Source organism: Vicugna pacos, chromosome 9 (genome assembly GCF_048564905.1).
Source record: "Vicugna pacos chromosome 9, VicPac4, whole genome shotgun sequence".
NCBI lineage: Eukaryota > Metazoa > Chordata > Mammalia > Artiodactyla > Camelidae > Vicugna > Vicugna pacos.
Genome location: NC_132995.1, coordinates 71,364,556 through 71,383,810, shown reverse-complemented (window position 1 = coordinate 71,383,810; position 19,255 = coordinate 71,364,556). Strand labels below are relative to the sequence as shown.

The 19,255-nt window shown below is 37.4% G+C and overlaps 1 long non-coding RNA gene across 1 annotated transcript in view; it reads right to left on the bottom strand.

Moving 5' to 3' along the window:
• Positions 1-849: 849 nt before the first annotated feature.
• The window catches only part of LOC140698530 (uncharacterized), a 56,001-nt gene continuing 37,595 nt past the window's right edge, over positions 850-19,255 (bottom strand). Inside the window, exon 4 of the long non-coding RNA XR_012076345.1 lies at positions 850-934. This is a non-coding gene — a long non-coding RNA (uncharacterized lncRNA). The remainder of the gene's footprint in view (positions 935-19,255) is intronic.

Below are 19,255 nucleotides of genomic sequence, written 5' to 3'. Positions count from 1 at the left end.
GTGTTAGATGACAGTTTTATTAAGCAGAACCAATAATCATCGTTATTCAGAGTCATAACGACTCATTATAAATGGTCTCATTTTCCCTAATTTTAATTTTACCTCTTAGAGTATGCCTTTCTAGAATTGCTAAGATGGTTACACTTGGTTTCTTTTATAAATATAATTTTAACAATCACTATAGAAACATAAGTCATCTAGTAGTTAAGTACCACTAATCTATATAGTTGATACAAAACTATTTTAGTGTCTTGGTTTCTCTTAATTAAACTTTCAGACAAGCGCATTTCAGGAAATTAAATTACCGTCTTTTATGTGTTGGAGCCTTAAATTGAGACGAATAGCCTTTGCTTCCTGGTGCCACCTCTCTGACCCCTTCGTGTCTCAGGGTGGGGATTAACAGTGTGAGTAGACAAACGTGGGACTTGTCCCCAGCACCCTCCAGAATAACTGGATTCACGATCCTCTCTTTAATACTATCAACAAGCTAGGGTGGCTTTGTGTTTATCCAGCACTTTCGCATAACGTGAATAAATACGGGCAACAATCAGATTGTTTCCTGTCTCAACAGCTGTACTGAGAGATGAGAGTTTGGAGAGGGGAAGAGAATGAAGTTATTTAGGTCATAGACACGTCAAAGCAGAGAGAACATTAGAAGTTCCCCACTTTTAAGGCTGTTTTAAATAACATCAAATATCTATTCAGTGTTTCATAGTTTACAGAACATTTTCACTTGCATCCCTTTATATAGACCTGCACCCTTTCCCTCAGAGGAACATTATTATTATTCTAAATGTACAAGGAGGGGGCTAAGTTTCAGAGAAATTAACTCACACCCAAGCCAGTTACCTGGTTTGGGTGGAGGCAAAGCCTGTGCTCTTTCTAAGACATCAGAGTCTTGACAGTCAGAGCACATCCCAAAGGCTCTGGATGCCTGGGAACAGAGGCAGAAGGTCAGAGAAGTTCAAAAACTGGAGGGTGAAGGTCAGCTCAAATACAAACTTTACCAGCTTTGTATTATTGTCCAGGGACCAGCAGGTGACAATTGCTTAGAATTCAAGGAGAGTCAACTCCTTTCAGCTTCTGTCACGGGCACTATAGGTGGCTCCTGTTGCTTTTGAGTAATAATTCCATTTCATCTATACATGATTAAATATAACTTTCTTCTATAAAATTTGTGCCTGGGTGAATTAAAGATGTATTTCCAAGCATTCAAGGGCACTATGAAGACATCAGATCCATTTACGGATACAAATATGGATTAACCAATGATTCCAATATGTAATTTACTATTTTACTTTATATTATTTATTTATCTGTTCAATAAATAAACAGTGAATGCCAGAACTGCCTTATACACTAGATTCATAGAGAAAAAGATGCAGTCTATGACCTTGCAAAGCTCATACTCTGGTTAGGGAGAAAGGCACTGACAATACAACATGATAAGTAAGGTGGTAGAATTCATAGAAGGTCATGGGGTTGCAGAGCCTTTAAACCAAACATCCAACCATTTTTTGAAGTGATTGTTTCACTATGATTCACTTACATATATGCACATCAATTATTTGAAAGTTTGCATGCATATATACATATATATATATGTAATAAATAGCTTTACTCTTTCTCAGTTCTACCTAATTTGTACATAAAATACTGTTCCCAAGTTTGTTCAAACAGAAAAACCTCTTGGAGAATGGTAAATTAGAATTACTTTGATCGGGCTTGGAGCGTATGGTTTAATACAATGTGTACTGGGCGATCTATATTTATAGGGGTCTTGATAAAGTATGCTGATAGTGGCATTTTAAAAAGTCTTGGCTAAATTAACGAAGGAAATGCCTTTATTTTTAGCCTAACAGATGTTTAGTTTCTGTGTTATAACCATCTCTTAAAACATTAGCATCACTGGAATGCTGTCACTACCCAGGCATTCTGCCAGTCTAGCAAAGTCTTTTAGATAAAATTACAATAACTGAGAAAATAGGGTATTTCTGTCAATGTGTCATGTGTCTATAAACCCTACAAATTATGGTAATCTGAAAATCTATTTTCTCCACTTGGGTGTTGGGAGTCAAATAGTTATATCCATTGGTTAGTACTCAAATAACACAGATTATATGAATTCTATCACATTGTTCGATTTTATTTATATTATCTTTATTTTAAATAAAAACATGATCAAGGAGTTAAGTCTTTGTGGTCATATTCTGAAGCTTTCCACTATCTTTGACCCTGGACCAGTTTTTTTTACCCCAAGATTTAGTTTCTTACCTAGAAAATGAAGCTAATACCACACAGTTCTATTGTTAGGACCAAGAGCAGCATGTAGGGAACTTGGGCAGCACATGGCCTACGGTGGTTTCCGAGTCAGAGGCAGTTCCTCTTTGTGCTTGGCTACAAAGCCTGCACTGGCCGATACCTCCTTACCACATTCCACCAGAGGCATTCAGTCAACGAAACGTGATGCTCCCCACTTACTTGTTTTGTGGGAACACCAGGCTCACCTGTCAGTGACTGGCCTAGCCCGTTTGAGCCAGCCACCCAAAACATTTCTTGGGTTGTGTTTTCCCACCAAGAAAGGCTGAGACATACACAGCATTTTCCTCTTATTTTCTCATAGTTAAATTAAGTGATGCTGGACATTCTCTTTATAATACGCAGGCTGAAGGCTGTACAGTAGGAGTTGGGGCTGTTCTCTGAAATTCATCAAGGTGTAACAACACCACTTTATTTTAAAATTTGGATTAAATGCAATTGCATTATTTGACACCATCTGGGTAGCTAAGCTTAGTTGTTCAGGACTCGGTGCTAATATGTCAGGTTAGGGTATTCAGTCTCCCCCATGCACTAATTACAATCTGGATTTTTGTTTTGTTTTGTTTTGCTTTGCTTTGTTTTGTTCTAGGCTCTCTGACTGCAGCTGTAACTTCAACTTGCCAACGTGCACCATTGCTCACAAGAGGACCAGATGAGAGAGTGTGAGTGAATTTATTGCCAACCCTTTCTACTCTCCAAACAAAACAATTTTGTAGATTTGTTACTGATGCACCATAGCGCCATCTTCCTATACAAATGACACCACTTCATTATTTTCAGTGTAAATGGTAACAGAGATCGTGAAGAGACAGTACAAATTATCTTGAGCTATTGTCCTATTTATAGATTAAAGTACAATTATGCTTTCCGCTGATTTCCATTCTGACATCTTCGTTGACTGTGTTATTTGCTTCTTTTATGCTTATTCTCCCCTTAGATCTGGCGTGACTATTCTTTTCTTCAGTATTCTTTCCCTTGTTAGATTGTTTATTTTCTCTGAGCAGCAGAACACCTTTTTATTATTATTATGGTGAGAATGCTTAGTATTTACCTAATTACCCTCCAGAGAATACTGGAAGACAATGCAGTTGAACAAATGGATGAATACTGGAAAGGGATTACTGCATAATTATATTACTTCTGGAAGGCAGTGACTGTTTTCTTCTTACCTTCACATATTTTCACTCTGGTTACTATTTTTTGTTCATGACAGTTTTTCAAGCTTAGAGCGGATAATTTTTTCCTTCCTGTTTGAAAAAATATTCCAGGCATGTGCAAGTGCTCAGATCAATATTATCTATTAAAAAATTCATGAATTTCAGAACCAATTAATAGATTTGTTCATTTTTAGAACAAAAAAATTTTAATACAGTATTTATATGTTTATTGAGGCTTTCACTTCACATAAATTTAAAGAATTTCAAATCAGATTTTATCCCAATCCAATAATTGAGTAACTGATATAAATAAAAGAGCAGAAGCCCAATACAAATGGTCAGACAGAAAGAAATCTCCTTCATTTTAGTCAGTCAGTCAGTTCATCCATCATACATTATTGGGAGCCTAACTTTGTGCCAGGGATTTCTGTAAATACAAAATTGAAAAGACACAATAAGTCCCCTCCAACATCACATGCTCTGTTAAGAAAGACAGAGGATGTGGGTGTGAAAACAAAGTCACACCATTACAAAACAATCAGATCTGTCAGAAGTAGGTCAAGTCACTGAAAGACGGCCTCGCCCAATGGATGAACCAAACTGGGAGACAGTGTATGCTATTTCTGTTTCAGTTTGGAATGCATTCTGATGGTTGCCAAGGAAGTTGCCAACTTTTGTGTTGGACTGGCTGATCTTTAAGTTGCTTTAATTCCTTCTGTGCATATTATCTAGGAGTGGGACAAATGATAGAAGAAGAGGGGTGATAGGATAAAGGATCGTTTGGGATTAAACATTTGTGAAAGTGACAGTAATAATCCTTCAAAGAGTGGAATTCATTCCTGTAATGGAGAAGTGATTGCGAAATTAGGAACCTGCTCGTGGAAATTCAGTAGCATAAGCTCGACATTGAGAATCTGATTCACGGAGCTCTTACCATCTATTCACTTGTTCCTTTAGGGAAAATTTGACAATGATGTCTTGCAAATGTGTTGCCACTTTCAAAGCTTTTTGCAAAGTGGAAAGCAGTTCTGGCATTTTAAATAAATGTTCTCCAAATCTTCCCTGCCAGACATCTCATTAAGTAGGAAGCCTCAGTAGAGTAATACTGAAAAGCAATTTTAAATCGAAGTTTGATCCACAACATGGTGGTTTTTGTAAATAATGTTCTGGGAAGTCTTCTGCACTTTTTATGGATTTAATTCTTCTATTGGAGTTGTGTGCCTCTCCTTGTTTACTGTGACCAGGAGCATCACCCTGCCCCCCACCAGTCCTTTTCAAAGAGAATGGATTGTAAATAAATGTATGAAGTCATTCCATAATTTACAGATGACTGTTCAAGAAATAACAGTTTATGAAAGGATTATTTATTTAGTATGTCTGCATATAAATATTCTCTAAAACATTAAATGTCATGGTACTTTTTAATAATAGCATTATACCCTTCTTTTAAATACTATGTTACTATATTGTCTCTGCATAGGATGAGTTTGGAGACAAGTGACCAGGTCCAGTGTCACCAGATCTGGGGAGTTATGACCAATTTCAAAGGATTCTAAGGGAAGTCAGAGTCACTGTCTATGCCCTTGGATTTCCAGCCTGACCACAAGTGCAGAGGTACTTGATTAATATTTTTGAAGGCGTGAATAGCGTAACTTATCAATATTAGATCTTGCTGATACCTACTTATTTATTTTATAAATATGACTTTCAATGTGACTGATCGTCTCAGTCTAATATTCTTTGCTGAAACTGGACCGAAACAATCCTGTGCGGTGCTCCTAGCTGGACTGCTTTTGTTCTGGTCCACGTTCTCTTCCTGTCTTGGTTGGACTCCGGAAATGACCTTCTTAGTACTTGCTTGACGTAAGTCAAATGTCCCCACCCACTCTGTGTCTGACTTCGTTTCCAAAGTGACATTTCCAACACTCAGATCTGGTTATGTCACATTCACACTCAGGACTCTCCAGGGCCTGCCCTTCAAGTCTCAGTGAGTCCCAATTCCCGTGTTATTTTACCTAGACTTGATTCCAGGAGCATATGAAGAGTCCTGTCTTTTCATTTTCCTCCCTGAAGTGCTTCCACATATGATGTTCATTAAATGTTACTGAATAAAGACGGTATGACTGAATAGATGAAGGTGGCTATTGTAGTCCACTTGTGCTAAAATTTGGGCAGGAGAGTTAGTTCATAGAAGCTTTTGATGGAATTGTTTGAAAATGCAGGTGGATGCTTTAGGAAAGCTCTAAACCCATTGGCCTGTTGTTGAAAATGATCTGAGGTGTGTTTTTAAAATGAAGATTTCTGGAGTCAGAATTTCCAAAGGAAAACTTGAGAATCTTTTTTTTTTTTTTAATAATTGCTCTAATTGATTCTCATGTTCAGGCAGCTTTGGGAAAGTTAGTATCTGGAGACTAGATGGCTGCTCAATATGGGAAGTTGGGCTGTGTGACCCTGAATTTATTCCCTTCCATGAAGTTTGAGGAACCGTGATTCTGGTGGAGGTCCTAGCGTACACATGTGTAGATGCAGATAATTGACTTGAGATGTACCCAAATGCAGACAGGAGGAGCCTGGGGACGAGTGCTTGGGTCCAGTGTCATCAGATCTGGAGTTATGACCAATTTCAAAGGATTCTAAGGGAAGTCATTCTCTAGCCTGCTAGTCTGCTTATTCACTTAGTAACCATTTATTGAACACCTGCTATGTGCCAGGTGCAGTTCTCGGCGTTGGAGATACAGCAGTAACACACATAATCTCCGCACTCTGCGGTGATCCGTCCCATCTCACGACACTTGTCTTCAGAACTCTCCAGTTGAGAGCTGTTTTCATAGCCACTTGGCTCTTACGCAAACTGAAAATCATCATCCCCAAAGAGCCATCATTATCCTTGTTAAAAACAAGCGTCCAGGTTTTCTGGTCTGACTGAAAACGGAAAGTGTAACAGTTGGATCCATTTTATCAGGCACAGCGTCTCACCCAGTGAAACCCGTGTATGTCTTGACGAAGGAGTTCACTGTACGCCTGGGCTTTTAGTCTCTGACTACCTTGACATTTTAAGTAAAAATACATTGTATTTCTTATTTTTATCCTTTGAGCTGGCATTTTTCTGCCCGCCTTGATAACCCTACAAATATTTCAAGCTATAGAATCCAGATGGTGGGGAGGAAAGTAGGGAGAATAATTCTTACCTCACAGGCTGTGAAATTCAGTGAGTTGCAAAACAGTGTTACATTGACCAGCACTTAGTATCTATATGTTAAAATGACTGTGTCGTTTATCTGCAATTTAGAGGATGTTAAGAAACAGAGATCTGAGATAGCTAAGATGACTTGCAAATATGTATTTATGATAATGAAAGTGTTTTCAAACATTGACAACTTTTTAGTACACCTAATGTTTCTATGAAATGTGAGGAGTTTAAATGATGGCCTTGAGACAGGCCATGTTTTCTACTCTGCTATTTTTTAAAAATCCTGTGTGGTCGTCAAGACTTAGATTTCTTGGTATTTCATTTCTCTGTAGTAACATTAAAATTAAATTGCTACATTTTCACAAGGAAAATCTTTTAAAGGCAAAGTCTGCTAAATGAAATCTAAAGGCAATAAAAGACAGTATTGAAATAAGTTCTTAAAAATAGAACTCTGCACATACAAAAACTGAAAACAAAATAATAAGCATGAAGGTATTTGAGTTTTGTCCTTAGACAAAACAGTTTTATAGGTGTGGGTGCTTTGGAAAATGAATTTTCAACAAAAGCCAAGAATGACATGGTGATTATTGTGGCTGTATTTCCAAAGACCAGAAGAAATATCTTGGTCATTAAACGGGAATTAAGAAGCATGGACTCTTAGGTAGACAATACATCCACCAAAAAGCAAATGAACTACTTTCCTTTTGGAATTTCCCTGAAATTCCACTTGTGGTTGTAAATACAGAACAGGGAGAAAATGGTCTTTATTAGCAGTGGTCTACAAGTCCATTGAGTGGCGCAGTGGACTTATGAAAGTAGAAAACCAGGGTATCAGAATAAATATCCCTTTTGTTTTATTTATCAGAGGGAGGGAGATTTGTACTAATCACCATGCTGTAAGTATAAGAGAGTTAAAGCATTTAGTAGTTTCCTTTACAGTTCACATTTTCCCTGGGATCTTTTGAAGATGATTGCATCTAACACTATTTTAAAACACTAGTAGATTAAAAAGACAAGTTACCTCTCTTCCTTCCAGGGGTTTTATGAGCCTCACACTTATGTATTTATCATTGTAATTAGGGTAAGTCTCAACTCCACCACCAGCATCACCATCTACCATGGATACTGTGCAGCAGCGTTTCGTACATTTTCCCACATCCTAGCACTCATTGAAAGCAGTATTTGTACAGCACAACAGGGTGAAAAAGAGAAGCCGTCTTCCAGCAGAGACTGAAAGCTAGGGAAGGCCCCGGCCACAGGCCCAACCAGAAGCCCCGAGGGCTACAGGCATCCCTGTCCCACCACACCCGCAGGCCATTGGCACAGGACAGGGTGTAGCAGGGCGCTACGTTCAATTTGGAAGAAATGATAACATTAAAAAGACAACATGTTCAAGGAGGGCAGGGTATAGCTCAGTGGAGAGTGCCTGCTTAGCATGCAGACCGTCCCGGGCTTAAGTACCTCCATCAAGAAATACATAAATAACCTAATTACGTCCTCCCGTAAAAAGATATTAAAAAAAATAGAAGAAGACTACATGTTCCACTCCCCCCCCCCGTTTCCTTAAGCTTAAACTTTAGCAGGAGCTATTTCTGTCTTTGTTTATCTCAGCTTTCCATTGGATTGGATACTTCCAATGTCCCGATGGTGCAGATGGTGGGAAGGGAGCATTTGAGCTCCGTCTCAAATAAATGCGATTAGCAAATGTGAATCTGTTTGTGGTGATGTGGGTTTTCCTTTTTGCCCCCGAAATTTTCAATTAAAAACATGTGGTTCAAAGTAGTGAATTGGATTTCTCAGCAGTTTTTTATAAGATAATTATTAATGGTTTGGAAGAGTAAGGCGGCATATCCATGTCCCTTGATCTATTTGATTTTAAATATCTTTTATTTTTTAGTTTAAAATATAATGTTTCTCATCTAACTTGGGTATAATAATGACAATATCTGAAACAGAATTAAGCATGCCAACCAGTTTAGCTTTAGGAACAAATGTCTTTGAAGCGATTAGAGAGGTGAGGATGAGAGATGGCGAGAGAGAGAGAGATTTACCAGTTTCCCTCGGTGTGTTCAAAATTTAACAACTCCTCCTGTCTAGAAATTGTTATATGTAGCTTTAATCTCTTCTACTCCAATGCAGCTTCGTTTTCTCTTTTTATGTCTTGAAGGGCAGAGGGCCCCAAGAGTGTAAGAGAAGTTAAAGAATAACCAGCTCTACAACCGTGATTAGGTTGTGTTGACAGAACTATAAAATGAAAGCTATTCCATTTGTTCTATGGCCCTTAAACTTTGGAAATAGTATCCAATAGTGGAAAATTAAAGAAAAAAAAGTCTGCCTTATTTTCCAGAAGAAAAGGATCACAAGTCTGTACCCATGATAGATTAGGTCAATTGCATTTCTTTCAAAAGCTTTTAAAACCCCAAGTGAAGTCTAAAAAGAAGTTGTATGTCATGGTGGTGATGTCAGTAACCTGTGACACTTAAGCACTTGATTCCTGTATTCACTTTGCTCTATTAATGATCTTTTGTGTATTTCCTGACACGTTATCTGGCTTATATACTTCCATAATAATTTCTTTAATTTTGAAGATAGTCGCATTGCAACATTTACTCATGAGGGCTGGTCTCATCTGTTAGAGATTGAGATCATGTACCAGGAATACCCTTTGAGCTTCTGTGACCTTACAACCAGTGTGGAATTGGATCACAATTACAGAAAAATACCCAGTCTGTAACTATTTGTCTCAGACATCCTAACGGTAGCTCTTGTACTTAAAATGACTTAAGAAGACTGTTTAACATCAAATCTTTTCTGAAGAACGTATTGAAGTCTATTTGAAGTTTTTCATACTTCTAGGAAGCTTTGGAAAAACAGTTGGTTTCAACATATGTGTCCCTTGATTTTGCCCTTGTGCTTCAACTGGATAAACAATGGGATTTTTCTCAAGGGCACGATGGATCCATTTCCCCTCATCATTTTGAAATGCACAGGACATGAATCTATGTATCAACTGTCTCTAACGTATTTATACTACTTTCAGTGATCCTCAATAATTGTGCACATAATGTATTAAGTTTACCCAATATATTCACTATTTATTAGTTTTATTGCAAACATTGAATTGATACAAACATAATAAAAATGTCTCAAAATTATTGAACACTTAGGAAATACATACTATTATTATTCTATAGCATTTAGAGAAATAAATAAGGTGAGTTGGAACTAATACTCATTATCTAGAAATTGTTCTTACTCTCAGATATTTCCAAATTGATAATTAATTAAATCCTGACCACCAGTAGATTTAGGGGGGGAAGGTCTGTCTTCTCATTTGTAACCTCTGAAGTTCTGTTTAGAGAAGAAATTTCCAGATGCCCAGAGGAAAAAACCTTTCACTCATAAATACATTTATATATAGTTAACTTTATTTCCATAACACTTTTAACTGTTTCCTGTTAAGCCATTTTACAATTTTGAGTTGATATAAGTTATTCCATTTATGAGTTATGATTCTTCTGTAACTAGCGCTAATTGAACATATTTCCTAAATCTGACCAACAGTCTTTGCTATTTTTTTAGATCCTTGATTTGGACTATCAGCTAATTACACTACTACCTTTTCTATGAACTTGGTACGTATGTCCAAAGTTTTGTCTATAATTCAATAACCAAGTTGAAAGAATTTATTTTGGCATCATATGGAATTAATTTAAATGACCTTTTATTTAAGATAAGTTCAGTTTAGGTAACAAAATTTAATTTCAGAAATGCAGCTCCATTCACCCATTTAATTAACTGATGCCAATAGCTGAATATATGGACTGATATGTGAACTGTTGTTCATGAGAGTCAAAAGTTTACATAATTTTGATTTTCTGATCTGGTTACTAGTGACACTGTTATGTGTTCTTACCAGCCACTGTACTTAAAGCTATATAAAGGAAAGGAAAGTTACAGATAGTGCTTTTTCTTTTTAAAGACAGTCCCATGAGGTTCCTTCCAGATCATTCGGCAGCTGCTCAGAACACTGCTATTTTGTATGAAAATCATTTTCCAAAGATAATGATCACTATTACATCTAAAAAATTATTATTATCACATGAATAGATAATGTTTCTGTTTGTCTACTGAAGAATCTCCTCCATCTATAAATTTATAAATTGATGAGTATATTTTAATACAAAGTCCATATTTTAAAGACACGAAGACAAAGGGGGTGCACCCTGGTCTATGGGTTTGGGAAGTTCTTTTTTTTTTTTTTCCTACCTCAAAAGTGGTCATTTGTTTAGAGGTCAAGTCCACAGCATGTGCTGTGTAAAATTCCCAGAGTTGCCCGGTGCTGAGCTTCACCTGGAAGTCTAGTCATACATTTATTAGTGAGAAATTCGTGCCAGGTCAGGTCACCTGTGGGACTGCACCATCTGCTGTGAACCCATATCTTTCATGCAGTCTGGCTTCCTCTTTAGCTGATGGGCGATACACATTTAAACACTACGTGATGCCACCTCCTGGCTATCAAATTAGAAACTTTTGACTGAACCTGGAACACACAAACAATATAAGTACGGTGAGATCAACACTTTAAAACATAGACAGTGGGAATGAATTGACAATCCCTCTAAAAATAAATTTGGCAAATGCGTTAGAAACTTTAAAATATTTGTATCATTTGAGGCCATGAATTCTATTTCTGGGGCTCTATCATAAGGAAAAGCTAGAATATTGACTAAAGCTTGTATTGGAAAGGTTTTTTCTGATGGTGACATTTGTAATACTGAAATATGGGCATAACATCAACATTCCGTGCAGTGGAACTGGGTAAATAAAGTATTATGCACCCATATGAGGAAAAGAGAATACAAATAGTTACAATTATTTATAAGACTGTTCATAATATGGAAAATGCCTTAAAATAAATAAAAACGGACAATTGAGAAACAGCCATTAAAACAGGATTGCATAAATGTATGAGGAATCGTATCCGCGTGTAAGTGCATACCTATATTTGGTACCTCTTTCTGCATCTCTCTAACTATATTTAAAATGCATAACAACCTTCAAGGAGGAAATGAAACCCATCCTGTGTGTTCTTTGACAATCTTTACACTTTTACATGTTTTCAAAATTGCATAAAATTAGATGATGTTATTTTTATAACCACAAAAAATTTTATTTAAAAAAATAGACTGAGCCCCTGGTAGTGGTGAAAAACAATGTCCTTCATCAGCTGATGTGTCCCTGTCTGACAGCACAGGAAAACACTATCAAATGGTCCCTGTATACTAAAACATTCATCACTGACTTGTGGGTGACAGTTGGGGTATATTTGATAACTTGGTTTGTATAATTATTATTAATAATTGAGGCACACGGCTTAATGTTTAGTCATATTTTCAATACTTTCCTTTTTCAAGTGTAAGACAATAAGGGTAAGTTGAGAGTTTTTCTAAAATCCCAAGGAAGGTGTGAAAATAACAGCTAAGAAATAATTTTAAAATCATACAGAACAAGACTGTTATAATTTACTAAATATACTATAAAATTAATGTTTTCCTGTGAAGATGATTTTTATAAACAATATTGACTTTGGAGAACTTGAATCTGTAATGTTTGGAAACTAATAGGAGTTTATTAATTTCATTTAGGATATTTTAAAGCCAGTCTTAGAGTTGTTTAAGGGTCTTCACCTTAGTACTAACAATTATTATGTTTTGTTTTATTGCCACCAAGCTGGTAACTATAGACATGGAAGAATGGTCCTAGGACAGGAATCACTTAGAAACAGGCATAATAGCTCATTTTGGTCCTGGTAACAGAGGTCTGAGGAAGAACAGAGATGCTATGAGATGATTTTTGTTCACGGTAAACACCACAGCTAACATCTTTATTTCAGCACTTTTTCATTAAATAAAGATAGGCTCGGAAAATGTTTATGAATGAATTGCATCAAGTTAACATGTATGAAGTTTACCCAGCAGCAGGCAAGCGATAGCGCAGTGATCCATACACAAAAGGAGCAAGTTGAAAAGAATGTTGAATGAATGAAGAAACGATAGGCACTTAATGCACCCTGATTTCTACTCCTTCATCCCTGTTTCTTCCTTAATTGAGCTGAGTCAAAAATTCAAGTCTGCAGTGTGGCCTGGAAGATTTCACGTTAGAAGCAATGACAAAACAAACGCACAGAAATGAATTTATCAGGGTACAAGCCAAGATTTAAAATAATTTCTAAATCTCCAGAGTAAATTCAAATGGTAGGCAAAATATTATGGTTTTTAGTTACAATATCAGGAAAATGGAAATTTTTATAAATGCCTAAATAATAGCCCCATAAATATGTTTTCATGATTACAGTAAAATTATGGTTCGCCCTGATAGTTGTGCCACTAGAGCTGCGTGTGAGGGTGGACTTGCATGAAGAATGCAAATTTCATTTTTGCCGCAGTGACCTGACTTTCATCACACGCGGCCACTACATTTTTAATGGGTGCTTAGCAACTAAGTCTGTAGCTTTTGTTTGGTAATGTATATTTTAGGAAAAGAATCAGATTCAACAGGAGTTAGGAAAAAAATCTGGTTTTTACACTGGCTGATGTGCATTAACTGTTTACCAAGATATTTAAACATCCCCAAGCCCATCTTCTGAATAAATCATTTGCAAAATTATAGGGAAATGAAGCATAACCGATGCGAGGAACGTTCAACAAATGCCTTGTGATCTGATTTTTATGTGTATTTTATGTATGTGGCTTTTATGGGTAACAGAAACTAAATACTGTATTTATCTTCGGGTGGAATTTTCACCATTAAGCGAACTAAGAAACTAAAACTTTGATATACCTGCTTGGGCTAATTTGAAGATGCTCTATTTGTTTGCAAATAATTTTAAAGTATTGAACTACCCGGTAATATTAAGTACGAGTTTTATGGAAAACTAAAAACACAGAGTAATTGAAACACTGATCACTGAGGGGAAAAAAAAAAAGAGGGGGTAAAGGAAAGAAATGAGAAATAGCTTTATTTCTCAGTCAATATGCCATTGCTGATTAAAGATAAGTACGAGATTTCATTGTATGCTACAAAGGAGGGTGACATCAAAGGGTCCTCCTGGTAGCAAGCTAGCCATATACAGCACAAAAATAGAGCTGCATTAAAAACGCAATACATTGAAACAGTAATTCTTCAGTGCTATGTAAATAGTATGGACGTTTTAAACTCAAGGATAAGCAAAATCAGCAGATAGTGACAGATTTAAATTTGCTAAAAATCAATAGAAGAGCAGAAAAGTGCAGTTTTCCCAAACCAGGCTGTCACTTCAAACAGGCTGAACCATCCTTGATTCAACCTAGAGATTTTTTTAATAGGACTTAAGAAAGTGGATTTAACGTTGTTTCATTTTATTAGTGGTTGAGCAATACAGATATGAAATGCTTTGAAGTAATCTGCATTATACTTTTATTAGTTTCAGAGCCTCTATATACATATTTTATGTTCTTTTCGGAAGCTTAAATAGTATTACATTCTAATTATTATTTGCAGATGGTATTTGTTTTTCTCATAATGACCAGTCAGAAATCAGTACTCTGAGTTCATGGAGAAGAGTCATTTCATGTTGAGTAGCAGTTACTCAGTATGCATTCTAGCTCCCGCTCTCAGAAGGAAAGATTTAAATAATGTATGGCAGGTTCCTTTGTAATGAGGCGCTCTTTTTTTATGTTTTGTTGTGATTTTGTCACTTTAGAGGAAATGTCATTAGTTAAAGGGTCACAGATCATATCAAGGATTTCATCAATGCCACGTAATTGATCTATATATCTTTTAATGGGTGAGTGAATGTCATTCAAGGCTCCTGGGTATTTAATTCAAATGCTAAAGTTAAGAACCATGAGCATATTGATGAGTTAGGAAAAGATACAGAATTGTGTGCATAACACACGATCTGGGTGAACATCTCCCCCCCCCCACTTTCTTTCTCATTAAAGTTTGATCTAAAGTTTTTTTGAGGGAGACTTATTTGATAGATGTCATCCCTTTTTTGGTTCCCAGAGTGGTAATAAAAAAAAAAAGCGCTCAATAAAACACCATTTCTCTTTTCTCTCGCGTCCGGTACTCCCTTCCTCTTCAAAAGCAGCTTTTCTTAAGGCTTCTTTCAAAAGTGAAGACCATGGGAAAAACACACACACACACAGTGTTTCTGAAGAGCCAAGCAGCCTCTTAAAGCGCTGAATCGAAGTCTTGCTTCTAAGCGTGGTGTAGCTTCTAAGGTAGGCTGTCTTGAAATAATAAAAATAAAAACAATAAATCTCAGCGAATTTTATTTAACAAAAGAGTAGGGCTTCCTGCAAGTACCTTTCGCTATGCTGTCATCCCTCTTCTTAGATGCTTCCTGCAGGTGAAATCCTTGGATCCTCTAGTGCACATGACTTGTGTGGGTACGGATATTTATTTGGTGCGTTTCTTTTTGTTGCCCACACATTTTGCTATTACGCCACGTCGGGCCCTTGGTCAGCTGACAGTCTGTGCAGCTCTATGTTTGGGAAAGATGTCCAGGAGGCACAATAAGGAGCAGCAGCATTCAGAGCACAAATCAGCAACCTCCTGTCCCAGGGAAATGATCTCCTTCCCCACGGTTCTGTGATATTCTCGTAACTTAAAACACTAGCATGTTAACTTCACCTGTTTTCCAAAGAGCACGCCATTACTGTTGACACGCTGCTGGCGTTATGGGCCCAGGATGCATGAATTATTAGTGTTGCTTGACATTTTAAAATCCCTCACTCTATACTCTATAGGTCGTCTTCCCATTAGCTGTCACGGGCTCTAAGAGGCTAGGCTCATTCTTGGTCAATGATTGCTGAGTAATTCATAGATATCAGATTCTCTTGTGGGTTTTAAAAAAAAAATCTTTGTTATTATTTTTGGACTTTATGAGACATTATCTAAATAAAATTGTAAAGCACTGTTACGTATCAGATGCTTAGAAGGCATTTACCCTAATTTTTGTAAAGAAATCACATTTGCTCTTCTATCATTACTTTTTAACACTAAAACAACACAGTTGAAATAGACTTATTATTAGATTTTAGTGCCTTTCTCTCAACGCATTTCAATGCAATATTATAACAGCTCTATCTCATACATAATTGAATATATCTGGATATTTATTATCCAGAAAGTCCACCTGATTAGGAAGAATAATGAAAATATTTGAGTTAGAGGAAGGTATAGCATATTTATGAGTCTTAAATTTTCGAGGAATGGCATATTGATTCTTATTAGACTGAGTTTTCAAATGGCTATTTGCTTGTCATGGAGAGATACACTGGAAGCATGGAACATAACAGAAATATGAAAGGCAAGATTTTGTTTCAAAAAATTGTGATCCTTTTATTTATATTTGCATTCTCAGTTTATTTTTTTCATTGTGAGAAGGTATTAAAGGACTCCAGTTTTTTGAAATCTTTAGGCAAATCAATGCATTCTTAGATGATATGTGTTTGGGGTGTTTAATTATTAAGGCATTACAATGGGAATATATTTTGTTTCATTTTTCCTTTTAATATCCACTTAGTCTGTTCTATCAGCAGGAAGCACTTTAAATTAGGACACCTGTAATGACACTCAGCACAGTTAATTGCCCGTTCATCTCCTGCACTAGCTCTGTACTATCAGTTATGTCGCTAAATCGTGTTTGGAAACTGGCTTTACACAGATTGACTCCCAGCGCATCATAAGATGTAATCTGAAATCCCAGTGATTAGTTCCAGTGATCACTTTAGAATAGAAAACACATTTTTCCAGTGTTCTGTTGTCAAACGTGATGGCTGAGTTTAAGTCCTTGTCCCAGCTGATTGCTCTTAAGTATTTCAGACTGTGGGACAATTCTCTGTATTTTGAAATACTCTTTCCTTTGGCTTCCATTCTTCCACCTTCTCATCCCATCACCCAACCAATCTTTCTCAGTTTCCTTTCTGAGTCCCTTCCCTTTTCCCATTCCTTAGATTCTTTTTTTTTTTTTTTTTTGGTGCTCTTCTCATTTACCCAAAGAGCATTTGCGAAGTATTTACTATGTGTACTACAGAGTGGAAATCTCTGAGGTGCTCAAAGGCGGTGTCCTGAAGACCTTGACCTTTAATAGTGAAGAAAGCACGTAAACCTATCGTTCTGACTGGTTGACGGCAACGCTTCTCTCCTGTACAAATTCTGCCCGAGGCCTCTCACCGATCCTCAAGGCTTCAGCCACAGCGTGCACTGCCCACCCCGACACTTCTCCTTTTCAGCTCCTAACTGAACCTCTCTGGATGTTCTCCAGACACAAAACACAACGTGTCACACATTAACTTTTCTCTGAACCAGTGGTCCTTTAACTTCCCCCCAATCATTGTTCATCTCCTGGATTCCTGATCTTGGATGTTGCCACTTGTGTGACTGCTTTCCCAGTCTCATAACCTCTACGTTATCCCTGACAGGTGCTCTCCATTTCTTCGTTCACACTGAATCTGTTTTGGTTTGTTTTTTTTTTTTAAATTCTGCTTATTTTCCTCAGAAATGGCTTCTGATTACCAATCCTCCTTGTCACTTTCCTATTTCAGTCCTACATCACCTCTCATCTCGATGAATGGCAACAATTTCATATCCCATCTCCCTACTATGTAGATGAGTGAAATACAAGGGGCTTTGGAAGTTTTCAAAATGATTTAAAACACAGCTGCACCCCTGCCTACTTACGTGATCGTGGAGAGCTCACTGCTCTAAGCTTCAGTTTCTCATGTATGACATGAAGTAAGAATAGGAACATTTCAAATTCGTTAAGAAAATTACTGTCTAATACAATTCCTGGCAGATATGAAACACATACAAGTTTTAATGACCTGTTCACTTCAGTTTATCCCAGACAACCCCAAAAGAATGTTCTTCCTTTAAAGTTTTGATCATACTCTCCTACTGAAACTCTGCACTGACGTCACAATGCTTAAAAATCACACTCACCTGGATATTTTAACTCCGGCTGATTTCTCTAACCTCATTTCCTGCCTCCTCACTCCTGGCTCCTACTGATTAAATTGCAGCAACTCTCACCACTCAGTGAACTCTCCGAACCCTGTGCACACTCTGTCTAACCCAGGCTGTTCTGCCTCCTCTTTGGAAAGGTCTTCCCCCACCTTTTGTCTTGGTAAAACTCCTGTTCCTCTTCCAGAGCCAGATCAAATGGCACATCTTCTGGAATTCTATGCTGACTCATCCAAGAAGCAATGGTTATTTTGCCTCCAGTGCTTCCAGGTCACTTTGATTGCAGACATAAGAGCATACGCTAACGTCTTGTGACATTTTCTCCACGAGCTTCAGTTTGCCAAACTATAGCACCAAGGACAACCACAGTAACAGTCAACGTTTCTGGAGAGCTTCCTGCACGTGAGGCGTTGGGCTGTGCCCCTTATGTTGCTTGTCTGATCAGGCCTCACTGCAACACAGTGAGGCAGATGTTATTTTATTTCTAGTTTAAAGATGAGCAAACAGAGGCTTAAAAAGCTGGCAGTTGGTCCCAGGTGAACCACGTATATAGATCTAACTTCAGACTCCATGCTTTAAACCCATATAAGCATCTACTCTAAATACCTAAATATCTAAATAAGTCCACACACTCCTTTGAGAATATGATAAAAAGAGATTTCAGACGTGCCATTTGCAAGTTTATTTGCATATCAGGTGGCTCACGGATCTTCTGAAACACTTCTGTGGACACTGAGGAATCCACTGATCTGGAGAACTTTTTCCTTGCAGATCAAATTTTAAATTCTATAGTCTGATGAACAAACATTAGCAAACGTTTTGAGTAAAGTCTACATTAAAAATGACAGCCTTCAGTTATGTCCATGATGTGGCTTCTAAGAAAATTTAGACCCTTTAAGTCTCATGAAAGAAAGTTTGAAAACCACTAGGTTAAGGTAGTGATGTGCTCGGTTCCTCAGAAAATGTTTCTCTCTCTTCCTGGTGGAGGGCCGGCTTGTGATGAACGGTGCCAAACGTATCCTTACATCCCATCATCAGTTTTTTAAGGGTTATTTACTCAATCAAGCTTTTATCAGAATATTTCAATGAGGTTGGAATTTAAAAGGAAGGTAAAACACCTCCACAGCCAAGGTAAGCAGGGCAGATTACTTTTTATCATGAAAACTGAGCAGCCTTGGCAAATAGTTGACGTGAATGGAAGTGTGCTGATCGAGATCATTGAGGCCGCCCCGAGATACGTTTGGATCAGCACTCGAACATGTGGCTTATCAACTCATCAGTGGATAAAATGGACAAAGTTGCACTTACAGATGAGTAACAGAGACTGCAAACTGGCTTGTTGAGGACTGAATCTGGCCAGTAAATATATTCTGTTCTGCACAATTTTAAAAAATGAAGACAGTATTTAGGGTATATATTTTTTTACAGTATCTCTGGGTTAAGAGCTTCTCCTGAAAATTTGGAAGCTCTGACAACACTGGGCCCATATTCTCACGTGGCAACAACTGGCTGAACCGAAAAGCAGCTGTCCCCTTTACACAGGACTTTCCAGTTCAGCACAGCCCCCCGCAGACCC